General features: G+C 39.4%; 1 protein-coding gene across 1 annotated transcript in view; it reads right to left on the reverse strand.

Annotated features, from left to right (window-relative positions):
• LOC122395563 (follistatin-related protein 5-like) overlaps positions 1-3,006 on the reverse strand; it is a 121,725-nt gene extending 118,719 nt beyond the window's left edge. Inside the window, exon 1 of the mRNA XM_043393237.1 lies at positions 2,671-3,006. The gene's annotated coding sequence lies outside the window, so the exon portion shown is untranslated. The remainder of the gene's footprint in view (positions 1-2,670) is intronic.
• Between the last annotated feature and the right edge of the window lie 13,235 nt (positions 3,007-16,241).

Genomic DNA, 16,241 nt, shown 5'->3' on the forward strand with positions numbered 1-16,241 from the left:
GAAAATTCAACGTTTCGCTTTGGCAATTTAATTTCCACCTCGTCAGGAAGCCCGTTTTATAAATTTTAATATGTAATTTTCACACGCGTAACTAATAATTTAGTCATTCTCTGTGGATAGCAAATTTTCAGTATCAAACACGGCGAAGGAGATAGTTTGGCGAATATTCTCTGCCAAAGGAGTTGGACCTCCAGTTGAGATCAACACTATCATGAATAATGAGCAATGGACAAACACGTCTAGCGTCGTTTACAGAGGATTTTTCGAGAAGAATTTACGCCACCGTATGTTGAAATGAAAATACCTTAAAACACAACGGGACAACGGTCCGAGGCATACGTTGAAGTTGGTCAAAGAGTGATTATCTTTTAGAGTTTTAAAGCGGTTAACGTAATGTGGCCGGATTAAAAACCCGATTAAGCGTTTATTGGATGAGCTGCGACGTCGTATCGCTGAAACGAAACATTCGAATAAAATAGAATTACCGATTCCCTAAAGGAAACGAAATAAAGTTTCGCCCGATTACATAATAAGATTAATCGAATCGATGCCTCGAATCAATCGCGTAGTTGCGTCGCTGGGCATAGCTGCGAAAAATATGGCGATAAAATATTAATCAAAAAGGTCGACGTACATAGTTCATAGTATTGTCTAATCATTTCGAGATTAAATATAATAAATCAAATAGCTTGAAACTTTCTGGCTACTATCACATTGACTGTCAGTCTAAAACCGTAAAATTGTTTACGAGACCAAAAGATTGATTTTAGACAATTGTAAACTACATAACTTAAAACTTGTAATACTTGCTTTCGTGACTTCACTAAAATTTATGAAGCTTATTCAAATTTATTTTCTTCGACATTTCAACTTGAGAATTGTTTTAGTTCCATTGTTAAAAGTTCTGTCACACACATATGGGTGACGTGGCAGTTGTACAATTTTTGCGTGAGATTTATCACTTCATTGTCTGGCTTCTTTTATGTCATGATTGATCCCAAGGTTGTTGGATCTTATTTGTGGAAATTGTTTGGGAAATTTGCCGTTATTGGAATATTTTTTCATTGTAAAAATTCTGCCAAGATTTTTATAAGTACTCGACTGGAATGTCAGAGACTCGCTCGACTCGAGGGTAATTTTTATCGTATCTTTTCCTGGAATATTTACCCGATAATTCTCTCTGTACGCTTGATATTCGACTGCGGTTATCGTGGGTGCATTTTTGGCGATACGTGGCGCGAATGTGTGATGTAGGTGTGAATTCTGTGAATGGCGTGTAATCTCGATGCGTATCTAACGAAATCATCGAAGTTAAATGAAACATCGCAAAGGATCGTTCTAGAATGAAGTAGTACAAAGTTGTAACATATAATGGGGAACGAAAGTAAGTGTATCTCGACAATGGAAATAGTCGTCGATGAAGATCAATCAAAATAGTACTATTGTTATATAAGTAAATTTATTTATTGCGTACATTATGTGGTAAAGAATTTAGAAATTATGATCTCAAATATCGCTGCTATTTTACAAATTTATAAATCTTAAAGTTGACATTTTAGATAGATGAATACCAAGTAGAGAGAAACACATAATGGAGAGAAATTGCATCGATTAAATTCCATTGGCAACTATTTCTGAATTTGGGCCAATTTCGGGGGTCTCCAGGCCCACTCTGCGCCGTGGGCAGGCTTCCAGTCGTGATTCGACCCAGTGGCGTAGGACACCCCGTATACACGTACGGCGGTAGGTATCGGGAAAAGAAAGAGAGGCACTATCGTACCTTTCGTGGCGATGCAATTCCACGATCCCTGTGATCCTGGGACAACATTTCCTTACTACCGGTGTAATAAAAGAGAGAGAAGGAGAGTAATACGCGAACCGTACTGCGAGCACGGATCCTTCAACGAGATACGTAATTTTATCGATCTCGCCTCGCCGTTGGTTCGTTTCCGCGCGTATGCACGTAGGTACGCGACCCTGTACAATTCTGTGACCCCCTGAACACATCCACCAGAACGGTAAAAAAAAAAGTGCTCCCGGTGTAGAGATGCGTTATTTCTTCGGGGGTTGGGGGGAGGGAGAAAAAAAGAAAATAGTAATTCTATTGATCCGCGTACGCCGGCGATGCTCTGTTCCACCGACGGATAAATCTAGGCATTTAGCCTCGCGTACACCAGCGTATCTACAGGTGGAGGCGCCTGCGCCCCGACGCCAGAGTTTATTCGTAGACGTCACTCACACCTGCGTGACTTTGGAATACGCGGGGCTACGTGTCTCTGCGTATTCATCCCGCGCGTACTGCACCCGCAGCCAGGACCGTGGGATTCTTCTATATCAATTCAACCTGTATCCCCCCCCACCCCCACCTCCTCTCGTCTCTTTCGCTTTTCCACCCCCGTTCCATCGTTCGGTAACGCGTGTTCCGACGCTCGTGGCCTCGTTTACGCATCTTTCGGTGCCCGTTTATCGCCAGATTGTTAAACGCGGAACGAAAACGCGCGACCCTTTCAACCCCCCGTTTCCCTTCTCGTCCAAGTTTCAACAATGCACAGTGAAACAAGCACGCAGAATTATTCCGCGCGCGGTGCACGCGTTCGCGCTTTGCCGCGTTCAAAATTTCACGCGTTCGGATCAATTAGTTTAGTTAAAATCTTGTATCGTTCGACTCACCCTATGTGCAGCGACTGGTTACGCCGTGTCAGCCTCTCGATAAGAAATCTTCACGGTCACTGCAACACTTTCCACCCCTGTTCAGTGGAAACTGATCTCTTTGTGCATCTTTGCATCGGTAATATCGACGTTATTCGCGATCTTCGATCGATCGAGGGAGAACAAATTCGCTAGTTAGCGAGGTAAAAATTTCATATTTTCGTCGTGTTCTCGATAAATCGCCGCGCGAATCGACGCATTCGACGCCGGGGATCGACGATCGAACGAACAACGCGAACGCGTTGGGTAAATAAAAATCGAACCGATGCGCTCGCGCGTTGCTATGTAGACGCGTGCATTCGCTGCTGGAGGGTGTATGTTGTGCAACCTACCGACCGCAGTGATAGCTTGGGGTGTACTGAACATGAGGAGAGGGTTGGAAAACGACGTGGAATCGCACCTAACCTTACCTAACCGAGTGGCAGTGGCGCAGCGTGTGCCCTTCGGTCGCGCCTGCGTAGCCACAGTCACGCTCAAACTTTCCCGACAGTTCGAGCAATCGGGAAGGAAAGTGGAAACGGGATTAACTAATACGTTCGATTCCAATTGGATATTCGGATCTAACCAAGGAATCTCTCGAGTTTGGTTTCGTGCGGTATTCCCCGGACACGAGCGACGTTCCGATAGTTTCAAACTTTTTATATAGCTTTAACTCTTCCGTACTCGCGGTAAAAAATTGTAACGCGGTTTCCGCGACCCCGAACCGTAAATCATGCGCAAAAGCATCTATTTTATAGGTATAAAACAATAAAGAAAAGATAAGTGACAATTTTAACATGGTAGGGTTGATGAACCCCTTAAATTGTCCGCGAAAACGATTCTTTGTTTTTGGACAACTGGGAACTAACGTAAAATTTGCCAGAAAATGAGCTACACGAAGATAGGTGACAATTTTAACATGCTAATATTTAATGCATTGATTGTCAGATCCAACCCCTTAAATTGTCCACGATAATTGTATTTCATTTGCACTTCGATTGGAAACTAGCATACCCACAATTTGTCATGGAATTTATTTGTACAGCAAAACAATGAATTGACTCCACGAAGATAGGTGACAATTTTAACATGCTAATATTTAATGCGTCGATTGTCAGACCAAACCCCTTACGATAGTTTTTAAATAATTGGAAACTAGCACACCTAGAATTACCCATAGTAATAAGTGTAATAATCCAATGTAAAATAAGTGTAATAATTACACTTATTTTCACAGCTTCGTTAAAATTCAAGGATCTATCCAAATGTATTTTCCTTGACATCTAATCCTGAGAATTAATTTTTTTAGCTCCTCAGGGAACAATCATGTCACAAGGCGTCCCGTAGCATGTGGGATCCACTCCAGAGATGAATTCCACAGAAGATAATAACAAAAGTTCATAGAAACGTGTGCCCTATCCGACCCCATTCTTAAGTTATATTTCTTCTTGAAAATATTGTATTTACCTTCACAATATGTGTTAAAAGAGACTTTCTTGCATCTAAACATAAGTGTGGTGACGTCCTACAAGTGGCTGTCTTACCCTCTCTATTTAACAAAATATTATTTATAATAATAAACCCATACTCATAGTTCATATCTGCTATTTATTGACTAGACAAAGTTTCTATTTTCACATAGAACTTTAATGTTCATAGGAAGTATTTACAGAATTAAAATACAAGATTGAACGTCAAATATTGTGTTCATAAATAGTTAAGTGAAATCAGCCCAACAATCCTCATCTTTTAAAAGAATTATTCCAACACAGAACTCGCTATAACTTGAAAATGGGGTGAAATAGAACATACGTTTCTATGAATTTTTGTTATTGTTTTTATGTGTAAAATCTATCTCTGTCCCATTCTGACATAAGTGACATGGTAATCTGTTAAATTGTCATGGACAAATTATATCATTATCTTAAATAAGTAACGAAATGCGTGTGTATTTTGTTTTTTATCTTTCGAGGCGTTCTTCAATTTTTTCCGTATCGTACGGGAGTCCAGTCAATGAGAAGAAAGGATTAGAATTTTTGTGGATTTATTTTAAAGGTTCTAGAATTTTGTTATATTTTCTGACGAAAGTAAGTTTAACGTTTTGGGGATCTGATGACCAGGCAAAAGTTTGGAGCAAACCAAACGACGCGACGAACTAAATCCCAACAATTTGTGTAGCTCAATTAATCACTGGGGTGATAAAGTGTTGGTAAACTACACTTTGTTACGGATACTATGGATAGAGTAATGTATTTAGATATTACAAAAAATAATATGCAGTGTAGTGCTAAAGAAATGAGCATCCCAGATGTGTCTCTTCGTTGTCAAGATGACTATTCTAAGTGTAAATCAGAGGTAGCACGAGAATGTACTATAATTGCATTTAATAACTGAGATGGTGTGCAATAGAGTAATAGACTTGCAAAACAAATTGAAGGAAGATTAATTAAAAAAGAATCGTACAAGTTAGGGAGCAAAAAGAATATCCAATGAAATATCAACTATAATAAAACAAACAATTATACGAAATGTGCCAATGATTTTTTAAGTAATTGGTCTTTTATCAATGAAGAATCTAAACTATCAATTTTTTAATAAAACAGCATTACAGCCCTTTTATTCTCTTCCGCACGTTGGAATCTTCTAACGAACGTGGAAAATATTTTCTACTTTTCGAAACCTTATTTCACGATACAATGCGTTATTTGCGTTCTGACATTGCAATCCTGTGAAAAACGAGCGAGCCTCTTATTTATTGTTGTTTTTTCCCCCCAATTGTTACGTTTGGTGATAAATTTGAGGCTCCGTAGAACAGAATGTCGTGCCTATTTTAGTACAATGTTTGCAGAAGCTTACGTATTACAGTGCTTTTCGAACGTGAACAGTCACGATGTACGAATAGTTATGCCTCGCGAGTTCGAAGTAGGTCATAATGCAGCAGTAGCTATTCGAAACGAACAAAAAGCTTAGGGCGATGATGCAACTATCGAACGTACTGCACGTCGCTTGTTCAAGGAACATCGAACAAGAGATACCTCAAAAAATCGAAAAGTTCGAGGACGCGAACCAAAAGTGGTCAGAAGTGTTTTTGAAATAGAATAAAATGACAGCAGAAATTTTGGACGCCCTCTTTCCAAATATCGGATTTCCCTGCAACGTCACACGCGTCAAATACTCTATTAAAAGCACATAAATAGGTGTAAAGCAATAAAAATAGATACAAGTTGTTTTAAATATTAATTGCAGAGAAGATAAATATAAATGAAAGATTATAATTGAAGCTTAAATTGGGGTGAAATTTATCAATGTTCGTTTGTGTTTTAAAATTTAATTTTCTATGATTTTCTGTGATTTTAACATAATCGCAGGAGCAAATATTAATTATACAGGGTGAGGCATTTTAAACAGGTCACCTGAATAACTCGCTTGTTTTTGAAGATAGGAGAAAATGCATTAGACCAAACTTATTTGGTATCGGGGGGCTCATAATCTGGTATTACCAATTTTTTTGTAGGTGGAGGCGTCAAGGAGATATGAAGATCAACTTTGTTTTTTTAAATGGAACAGTATATTTTATTACTTACATTCTGATAGAGTGTTTCAAGGCGAATACAATGACCTATTATTAAGGTCATTCAAGGTCACCCAAAGTCAACTGCAATAGAAAATAAATTGTGTCAAAGCACTCTTCGAACACTTGGATACTTTGATACTGCTATTACAAGTGTTCAAAATGGCGACCTTGAACATGGATACATAGTCTAAATCGTTGCAATACTGATGACACTGCCTGGCAAATTTCATTTGTATCTATTACAGAGCAAGCTCTTCTTATACGTTCTTGCATGTCAAGTTTGGTAGTTGGTTTTTCGCGGTACACTTCTGCCTTTAATTTTCCCCACAAATAAAAATCGAGAGGTGTCAGGTCTGGGGATCGTGCCGGCCATTTGTTACTTCCTGATCGACCTACCCAAGAATCTCCAAATTTTCTATTTAGAAATTCTGTAACATTGCGTGCTGAATGAGCAGGGCATCCGTCTTGCTGGAACCACATGGATTGTCGTATGTCCAGTGAAGTGTCTTCTAACAATTCTGGCAAAACGTCTTCTAAGATTCTCAGGTACTTACTACTATTTAGCGTGCCATCAATAAAATATGGACCAATTATTTTATTATGAAGAAGACCGCACCAGACGTTTACAGACCAAGGTCTCTGTTTGTCGACTTCTGTCAACCATCGTGGATTATCTACCGACCAGTAGTGCATGTTGTGACGGTTAATTGCTCCATGGTTTGTAAATGTGGCCTCATCGGTAAATAACAATTTACTCAAGAACATTTCATCGTCTTGTAGTTTTTGTAAGCCCCATTCACAAAATTGTAAACGTTTTGTATAATCATTTTCAGTTAATTGTTGATGAAGTGATATGTGGAACGGATGAAATTTGTTAATGTGTAATATTCGTAAAATACTTCGTTGACTGATGCCACTTTCGCGTTCCAGTTGTCTTGTACTAACATGTGGATCTTGTATTACAGCTGCTACAATATTTATCGAGTTTCCATCACCAGTTGCTCGTTTAGAAAGATTACGTGTTTTGTTATCCACAGTTCCAGTTTCTTGGAACTTTTTTATAATGTTTGTAAAGACAGAAAGTGAAGGTCTATTATTACGATCGGGAAATCTTTCACTATACACACGTACCGCTTCCCTCATAATTCTATGACATTCACCATAAATAAGAACCATTTCTACTTTCTCTGCTATCGTGTAACGCATTTTAGAAAACTAAACACTTAGACTGAATAAATGTTACGAAGCTGTGCTCTAGTCGGTAGTAAAATTACCAATAATGTTTGAGGATACGGATAAGCGTACAATGTGATTGAATGTTTGTTTATCTTTTGTGACCCGTGTCACGCAATACACACACGTGATACACAAGTATTCGAAATGTACTCTGACACAATTTATTTTCTATTGCAGTTGACTTTGGGTGACCTTGAATGACCTTAATAATAGGTCATTGTATTCGCCTTGAAACACTCTATCAGAATGTAAGTAATAAAATATACTGTTCCATTTAAAAAAACAAAGTTGACCTTCATATCTCCTTGACGCCTCCACCTACAAAAAAATTGGTAATACCAGATTATGAGCCCCCCGATACCAAATAAGTTTGGTCTAATGCATTTTCTCCTATCTTCAAAAACAAGCGAGTTATTCAGGTGACCTGTTTAAAATGCCTCACCCTGTATACGAGGAATATTTATTACATTCCATGTCAAAGTGCATTAGGTTTATACATTATCAGTTTATACGATTAAATTCTAAATTCGATACTTTTGAATTTCGTAGTTGATTGTTCCAACTATAAATTAAATTATTCTATTCACGTAAACAGCGATATGTTATTTGAATATATTTATAACAAAGTTATTTATTAATGCGTCATTAATTTTAAACGCGAATTCACAATGCATTACATTAACGTCGAAGTTATTGATATTATTGAAATTACAAAATATAGATTATCATCATCGATTAAAGCAAAATATATTTATTTAGAAGAATTAAGATGAAAATTGATAAAAAATTCTCTTTCAATATAATCGTAAAATGTCAACGTTTCTCAAGAAATGCTTTTCTTTAAATTAGGAAAATATTTCATTGAAAAAGGACATTTCTCTTTTTCGTTTAATTTTTTATGTATATGCGAATTATTGCAGTATAACATTAACAATTTAGAGATACGTACAGCAACATTTTCAGATTATAGAATCGCGAGGACGAAGGAACAGATCTCGAGAAAGGCTCGTAATTGAAAGAGCTCCACGATCGAAGAAAATCCATGAAAATCAACTCGAGAATATGCATCATAATTCAGCGAGGGCCATTCAACTATTCCCAATCGTTTAAAAGTTGGAAAGTAACAAAATTAGATGAATGCCGCGCGGATGAAATGAAAAGCAACAAAACGACTGGTGGAAGTCCCATTCATCTCTGATAATTCGTCACAAATACGATAATTTTCTGAATCGTAAACTTGCTTCTTTGAGAACTTGCAATAGGGCCACATTTTTCTTTCTACCAGTCGATCGAGCAATTTTTATATAAAAAATTTTTGCGTAATAGTAATAACAATGTTCATGGTTCCAAGAACGTTGTTGAGGAAACCAGCAAGTGAGAAAAATGAGGATTTCGATCGTTCTGAATTCGCAATACAGATGTTTCGAAGCTTTCATTTGCATTCCGCGTGTGCTGGTTTGAACATCTTTCCGCATAGATCTTTGTAAATTGGTAACAAGTGCTTCCGAATGAAGTGCAGCTGAGTGCTTCAAATGTTTCACATTACCAGCGGTCTCCAGGACAAGGATGGACAATTTTTATGCAACTACATTTCATTCGCGGTGCATCGATGATAAGAAGTGGCCATTACAGACCTTTTCCATTTCATTAACTGATTTAGGATTACTTCTTGTCGTCCATCCATAACACTTTGCAAGTTCTTTCGCGAGCACGTTCGATAATTTCCCTTTTCCTTCGAGTTCTTCCGTTTCTGTACATGTCGAAGTTGACTCCACACGTTCTTTTTTTCCACGCTTTTGATTGTTTCGTTCGCTGGCCACACTCGCGAAACCTATTCGAGAGATCCAATTATTTTGAAAAATTATTGCGTTCGGATCGTTTCGTCAGTCATATTCGGAACCTATGTGCAATCGATGCTTTCACATAAATACGTTCCCGTAGAGTCTTCGGTTGTGCTCGAAACGTTCGTACAGTCCCAAAATACAACCGAAACGCAAGTCAGTTTCATTTATTTCATACGCGTAATTCAATTTCAACGGGATTCTATTTCATCGCGTCGTTGCATGCAAACGTACACGAATATACTACAGCAGTGACTCTTAATTTTTATTTTTATAAAATACTAGATAAATCAATATCTTCTATAAAAATACTAAATAAGAATGAGGCAGAAAAAAAGAATACTATAAACATCGATAAGTAATCAATTGTCACTATAATTAAAAGTTTTGTATCGATTAATTTTTAACAAATTTCTGTTCAAATTGGAAAAATGAATCTATTGTTTCAAGCAAGATCTTTATAAAAATATACATCATAGGTCGAATGTTAGTTACTTTAATATGAAAAATAGTTTCAAACTGATCAGAATATACACCTGGCATTTGAAATTAATAATAATTTAATACTATTCTAGTAAATTATTTATTACATTCTATCTTTCTCTTTGATTATGGGTATTCACAGTGAAAAGGAAGTACGATGTTAACGGAAGTATGTTTAGGATCTCTGCTTTAATTAATTGTGATATTTTGACATTTGTACGTAGTAACGCTGGCTTTCTAATGGAATAGTTTCATACGCGACGTGTATTAATTATTTGCTTAGAATGCTTTCATGCAACTCGATATTTACCTTTACATGGTAAACTGTGATAAATCATGGTCCAGCATGACAATATGGCAATCTATTACATGTATCACTTTAACAACGAAGCATATCGTTAAACAGGACTGCTTCTATAAGCATTTGATATTAGGTAGAACGAATTTTGAAATGAAATTGACGAAATTTTAAGAAATTCAAATATAACATAGATTTCACTTTTATCGACGTAATTTTTCGTATCCAGTTTTGTGAAATCTATCTTATGAGAGTAAGGTACGCTATAAGCTGAAGTACGATGGTTTTCTACGTATACAACTGAGGGATATAGTCATGAGGGCGCAGACGAGGTATATGAGTAGATCTTTCACCCAATGTATTTTTTCGGCCCATTTTTCTGAGTCTCTAGAGCCCCATTATTACAAAAAATGTAAGTATTTTCGTGCTTTGTTCCGTGTACGTTTAGAAAAGAATTGTTTCTATGAAATGTTGCTGCATTAAATTTTCAATATTAGCAGACACTTTTGTATTAAAATTAAAATCTCTACAATTTAAGAAATGGAGTGTTATATTTGCTGATCCTTTTTACAGGATCCAAACATCCCATAAACGTATATAGCTATTTACGGATCCAGGAACCCCTTGGATGACTTCGCTGATGATTCCTACTAGCCAACATGGTGCTTGTATTCTACAATTGGTGTGTTGCATGCCAATTTTTATTCCTCTGGTCCCCAATCACGTCGTAGGACAAAAAGGTTCGAATCGACAAAACGAATGACAATTAAACGATATATTAATATTTTAATATTTTATTAATATCTTTTCTACATGATATTTTATTTAATCGTTCTATGCTGGCTTCCGCTGTCCTCTGCTGACCCCCGTTTGTATTCCTGACAACGAATAGCGATTGCTACTGACTTCTGCCAGCCTCCGCTGGCTTCTACTGACCGTTGCTGACCACTCCTGATACTTCTGACAACGTATAATGATTACGACTGACAACTGCCAGCCTCTCCTAGACTTTGCTGGCTTCTGCTGGATTCTGCTGACCCCAGCTTATATTCCTGACAACGAATAACGATTACTACTGACTTCTGCCAACCTCTGCTGGCCTCTGCTGACCTCTGCTGACCGTTGCTGACCACTCTTGATACTTCTGGCAACGTACAACGATTACTACTGGCTACTGCTAGCCTCTCCCAGCCTTTGCTGGCTTCTGCTGGCCTCTGCTGTCCATCGTTTATATTCCTGACAACGAATAACGTTTACTATTGACTTCTGCCTGCCACCAGTTGGCCTCTGCTGAGCGTTGCTGACCACTCTTGATACTTCTGACAACGTACAACGATTACTACTGGCTACTGCCAGCCTCTACCAGCCTTTGCTGGCTTCTGCTGGACTCTGATGTCCATCGTTTATATTCCTGACAACGAATAACGATTGCTACTGACTTCTGCCAGCCTCCGCTAGTCTTTGCTGACCGCTGCTGATCACTCCTGATACTTCTAACAACGTATAACGATTACGACTGGCTACTGCCAGTCTCTCCTAGCCTTTGCTGGCTTCTGCTGGACTCTGCTGACCCCAGCTTATATTCCTGACAACGAATAACGATTACTACTGACTTCTGCCAGCCTCCGCTAGTCTTTGCTGACCGCTGCTGATCATTCCTGATACTTCTAACAACGTATAACGATTACGACTGGCTACTGCCAACCTCTCCCAGCCTTTGCTGGCTTCTGCTGGCCTCTCCTGACCATCTCTTATATTTATGACACCGTACAACGATTACTATTGACTTCTGCCAACCTCTGCTGGCCTCTGCTGACCGTTGCTGACCACTCTTGATACTTCTAACAACGTATAATGATTACGACTGGCTACTGCAAGCTTCTACCAGCCTTTGCTGGCTTCTGCTGGACTCTGCTGACCCCCGCTTATATTACTGACAACGAATAACGATTGCTACTGACTTCTGCCAGCCTCCGCTAGTCTTTGCTGACCGTTGCTGACCACTCCTGATACTCCTGACAATGTATAACGATTAACAATCGCCACTTCTGGCCCCAGCTGGCCTCCGCTGACCATGCCTGATACTACTGATAGCGTATAATGAGTACTACTGGATACTTCTTGCTTCTGCCAACCTCTGCTGGTCCCTACTGACCATTGCTGACCACTACTGACCACTGTTGACAACTTCTGGCATGATATATATCTATTAAAGCTTTGTATAATGTAAATCTATGGTAATAAATGATGTTATTTCAAAGAATTCTATGTGTTCTCATCATTTTTACCTTCCTTTTCCTCTCCAAATCATTCCCATAGTTATAAGACTCCCTCGGAAGGCTGTTTAAAATTTTTTAACGTCGTTTCTAAGTAATCCTGAAAATTCTTGGATGTCCTGAAACAGCTGGAAAGCCCTGAAACAACTGGGAAGTCCTGAAACAACTGGAAAGTCCTGAAACTCCTTGAAATTTCGGAATCTCTTTGGGAGCCCTGAAACAATTGGGAAGTCCTGAAACAACTGGGAAGTCCTGAAACAGCTGAAAAATCCTGAAACAGTTGGAAAGCCCTGAAACAGCTGGAAAGCCCTGAAACAGCCGGAAAGTCCTGAAACTTCTTGGAACCCCTGGAATTTCTTGGAAACGCCGGAAATTCTTGGAAACCCTGAATTTTTAGCAAAGTTCTGAGTTTCAGGACTTCCGAGGTGTTTGAGGACTTCCAAGTGGGTTCAGGGAAACCAAGGAGTTTCAGGGAGTCTTATAACTAAGGGAATGATTTGAAGAGGAAAAGGAAGGTAAAAAATGATGAGAACACATAGAATTCTTTGAAATTGTATCATTTATTGCCATAGATTTACATTATACAAAGCTTTAATACATATACAGGGTGTCCCAAAGATGTTGCGGGTCCTTAAAGGGGGTGATTCGGGGGATGATTGCAAACAACTTTTTCCTTTGTGAAAATGCTCTCCGGGGTTTCGTTAACGAGATATTAACAAAAAGCACCGACCAATCAGATCGCGCGCTTTCCGCCCGAGCTCCCATGCTAGCATGGCTACGCGCCGTGCTAGCGTGGCTATGCGCCGCGCTGCGACTTGTGAACAAGCAACTCGGCATGCAACGAGGAAAATTGCGTAGAATGGCAAATGAAAAAGGCGTAGCAAATAAAATCGAACACGTTGTCATGGTTTGTTTGTTATTTAAAGTGAATGATGAATAAAGGATAAATAGATGAAAATCACGTGTAACGTAAAAAGACGAATACACATTTTTTTTAGAGGATTCGAAAATAATAGTTATTTGAAGTGGGAGGATATGGAATACGTAAAATTCCTTGTGTCAATAACGTATCCACGAAAAGGAAATTAACGAAAAGTGATCGTAGTTCGTTATTGTGATATAAATCCGTAATTTAATAACGACCAGCACTGTTGCTGATAACGAATAAGTCTGTTTAAAAAGCCCGGATAAATATTTTCGTACGAGAATTTTAAGAATTATTGCCGGAAACAAGCCATAGCTTGCGTTAAATTTAAAAATGAATGATTACCAATAAACTGACTAAAACTCACCCTTGTCGAAAATGCACCTGTAACTTGAAAACTTGTGTCACTGGGTCACTGAACCGATCCTGGTCATCGATGGACGAGCCCAGTGCACAGCTGATCCCAGGTATACGACACTACCCAAAGTTAAGGGTCGCAATGTCAGGTGCGTCCAGGTCAACGTATCGAATATTCACTTCACTGCACGGCTACTAACACTGATCACTTTATTTTTTTGTCGTGAAACGTATTGTTCTTACGTTTTAAAAATTGGTGGCCCCGAAAGGGGCCGATTGTTATTAATGAAAGTATTGCTCCACATGACGGCCTCGCGGCATCATGGACCCCGTTGAATACAATCTCGACGCTAAGCGACGAAATGTATCCTCGCTTGGCGTTTGAATATTAGGGAATTCTAACGCAAATGCTCGCACAGCAGCACTTGCGTTCCCGTTGTTCCGGGCGTACACCCAGAACATCCTATAGTACTCTTGAGCCGTGTACATTTCTACGACGGGTTTGCTAGCTGACTGACAGGATTTTTTTCAAGCAACTTCCACTACCCCGAAATAGCTTCTCTCGTTCCATTATGAGTTAACTCCCACCAGGACAAAATTTAGAGAAAAAGAAACCAGCATTTGCTGAAAAAACACGTGGCCTGCAGAAGTGCAACGAAAACTTTCACAAAAGCCCGCGTTCTGTCCTTCTACTGCCATTGTACCCATTGCCTCGAGATAGAAAACATACACCACGTGTATCGGTTCGAAAGGGCCCGAAGAGAAGAGAAACAGAAAGTCTTCGAGTTGCTATAAAGAAGAAAATGCATACCATTCCTGTTTCACCTTTCCGATACCCTGAGTTTACGTCTGCTACGAGGCGAAACCAATTAAGTCATAAATTACGCGCTTAATTGGTCTGCGACTTAATACGCGTCGACGTATTCCGGACGAGAGATGGTGGACAGCGGTCCCACCTCTTCCTGTGTCTCTCCGCGAGGCGTATTGATGTTGGATAATAATCTGTAATTTCTAGTTCTCCAAAATTAATCAGGCTGATCAGCCAGAGCATTTCGCCAGGGTTGCGGTTTATGACCGTATTGTCCCGCTAGTCGGCGGTAGAGAACAGTTTCCTACAGTTTCGGATAATTTATGACTTTATGACGTAAGAACAATACGTTTCACGACAAAAAAATAAAGTGATCAGTGTTAGTAGCCGTGCAGTGAAGTGAATATTCGATACGTTGACCTGGACGCACCTGACATTGCGACCCTTAACTTTGGGTAGTGTCGTATACCTGGGATCAGCTGTGCACTGGGCTCGTCCATCGATGACCAGGATCGGTTCAGTGACCCAGTGACACAAGTTTTCAAGTTACAGGTGCATTTTCGACAAGGGTGAGTTTTAGTCAGTTTATTGGTAATCATTCATTTTTAAATTTAACGCAAGCTATGGCTTGTTTCCGGCAATAATTCTTAAAATTCTCGTACGAAAATATTTATCCGGGCTTTTTAAACAGACTTATTCGTTATCAGCAACAGTGCTGGTCGTTATTAAATTACGGATTTATATCACAATAACGAACTACGATCACTTTTCGTTAATTTCCTTTTCGTGGATACGTTATTGACACAAGGAATTTTACGTATTCCATATCCTCCCACTTCAAATAACTATTATTTTCGAATCCTCTAAAAAAAATGTGTATTCGTCTTTTTACGTTACACGTGATTTTCATCTATTTATCCTTTATTCATCATTCACTTTAAATAACAAACAAACCATGACAACGTGTTCGATTTTATTTGCTACGCCTTTTTCATTTGCCATTCTACGCAATTTTCCTCGTTGCATGCCGAGTTGCTTGTTCACAAGTCGCAGCGCGGCGCGTAGCCACGCTAGCACGGCGCGTAGCCATGCTAGCATGGGAGCTCGGGCGGAAAGCGCGCGATCTGATTGGTCGGTGCTTTTTGTTAATATCTCGTTAACGAAACCCCGGAGAGCATTTTCACAAAGGAAAAAGTTGTTTGCAATCATCCCCCGAATCACCCCCTTTAAGGACCCGCAACATCTTTGGGACACCCTGTATATCATGCCAGAAGTTGCCAGCAGCGGTCAGCTGGGGTCAGCAGGGGTCAGCAGTGGTCAGCGGTGGTTAGCGGTGGTCAGCAGCGGTCAGCAAAGGCCAGCGGAGGCTGGCAGGAGTCAGTAGTAATCGTTATACGTTGTTAGAAATATAAGCGGTGGTCAACAGAGGCCAGCAGTGGCTGCGAGATGCTGGAAGTTGCCAGTCGTAATCGTTATACGTTGTCAGAAGTATCCGGAGTGGTCAGCAGTGGTCAACAGATGCCAGTGGTGGCCAGCAGACACAAGCAGATATGGTAAGAGGCATGTAGAGACCAGAAGAGACATGTAGAGATCAATAGAAGCTTAGTTATCTGAAAACATATCAAGGAAAATCATTAGCAATTAATTGCTGCCAGAATTGATTCTATTGTCTTGTTCATAGTATAAGAATAGGAACAAAATTGTTTTTCCATTATGGTACTTTGCTTATGTAAGGCTACATAAGCCAAAAAGTAA

This window comes from Colletes gigas, unplaced genomic scaffold (assembly GCF_013123115.1).
Source record: "Colletes gigas isolate AHSC1104 unplaced genomic scaffold, ASM1312311v1 Colletes_gigas_Sc00006, whole genome shotgun sequence".
NCBI classification, from domain to species: domain Eukaryota; kingdom Metazoa; phylum Arthropoda; class Insecta; order Hymenoptera; family Colletidae; genus Colletes; species Colletes gigas.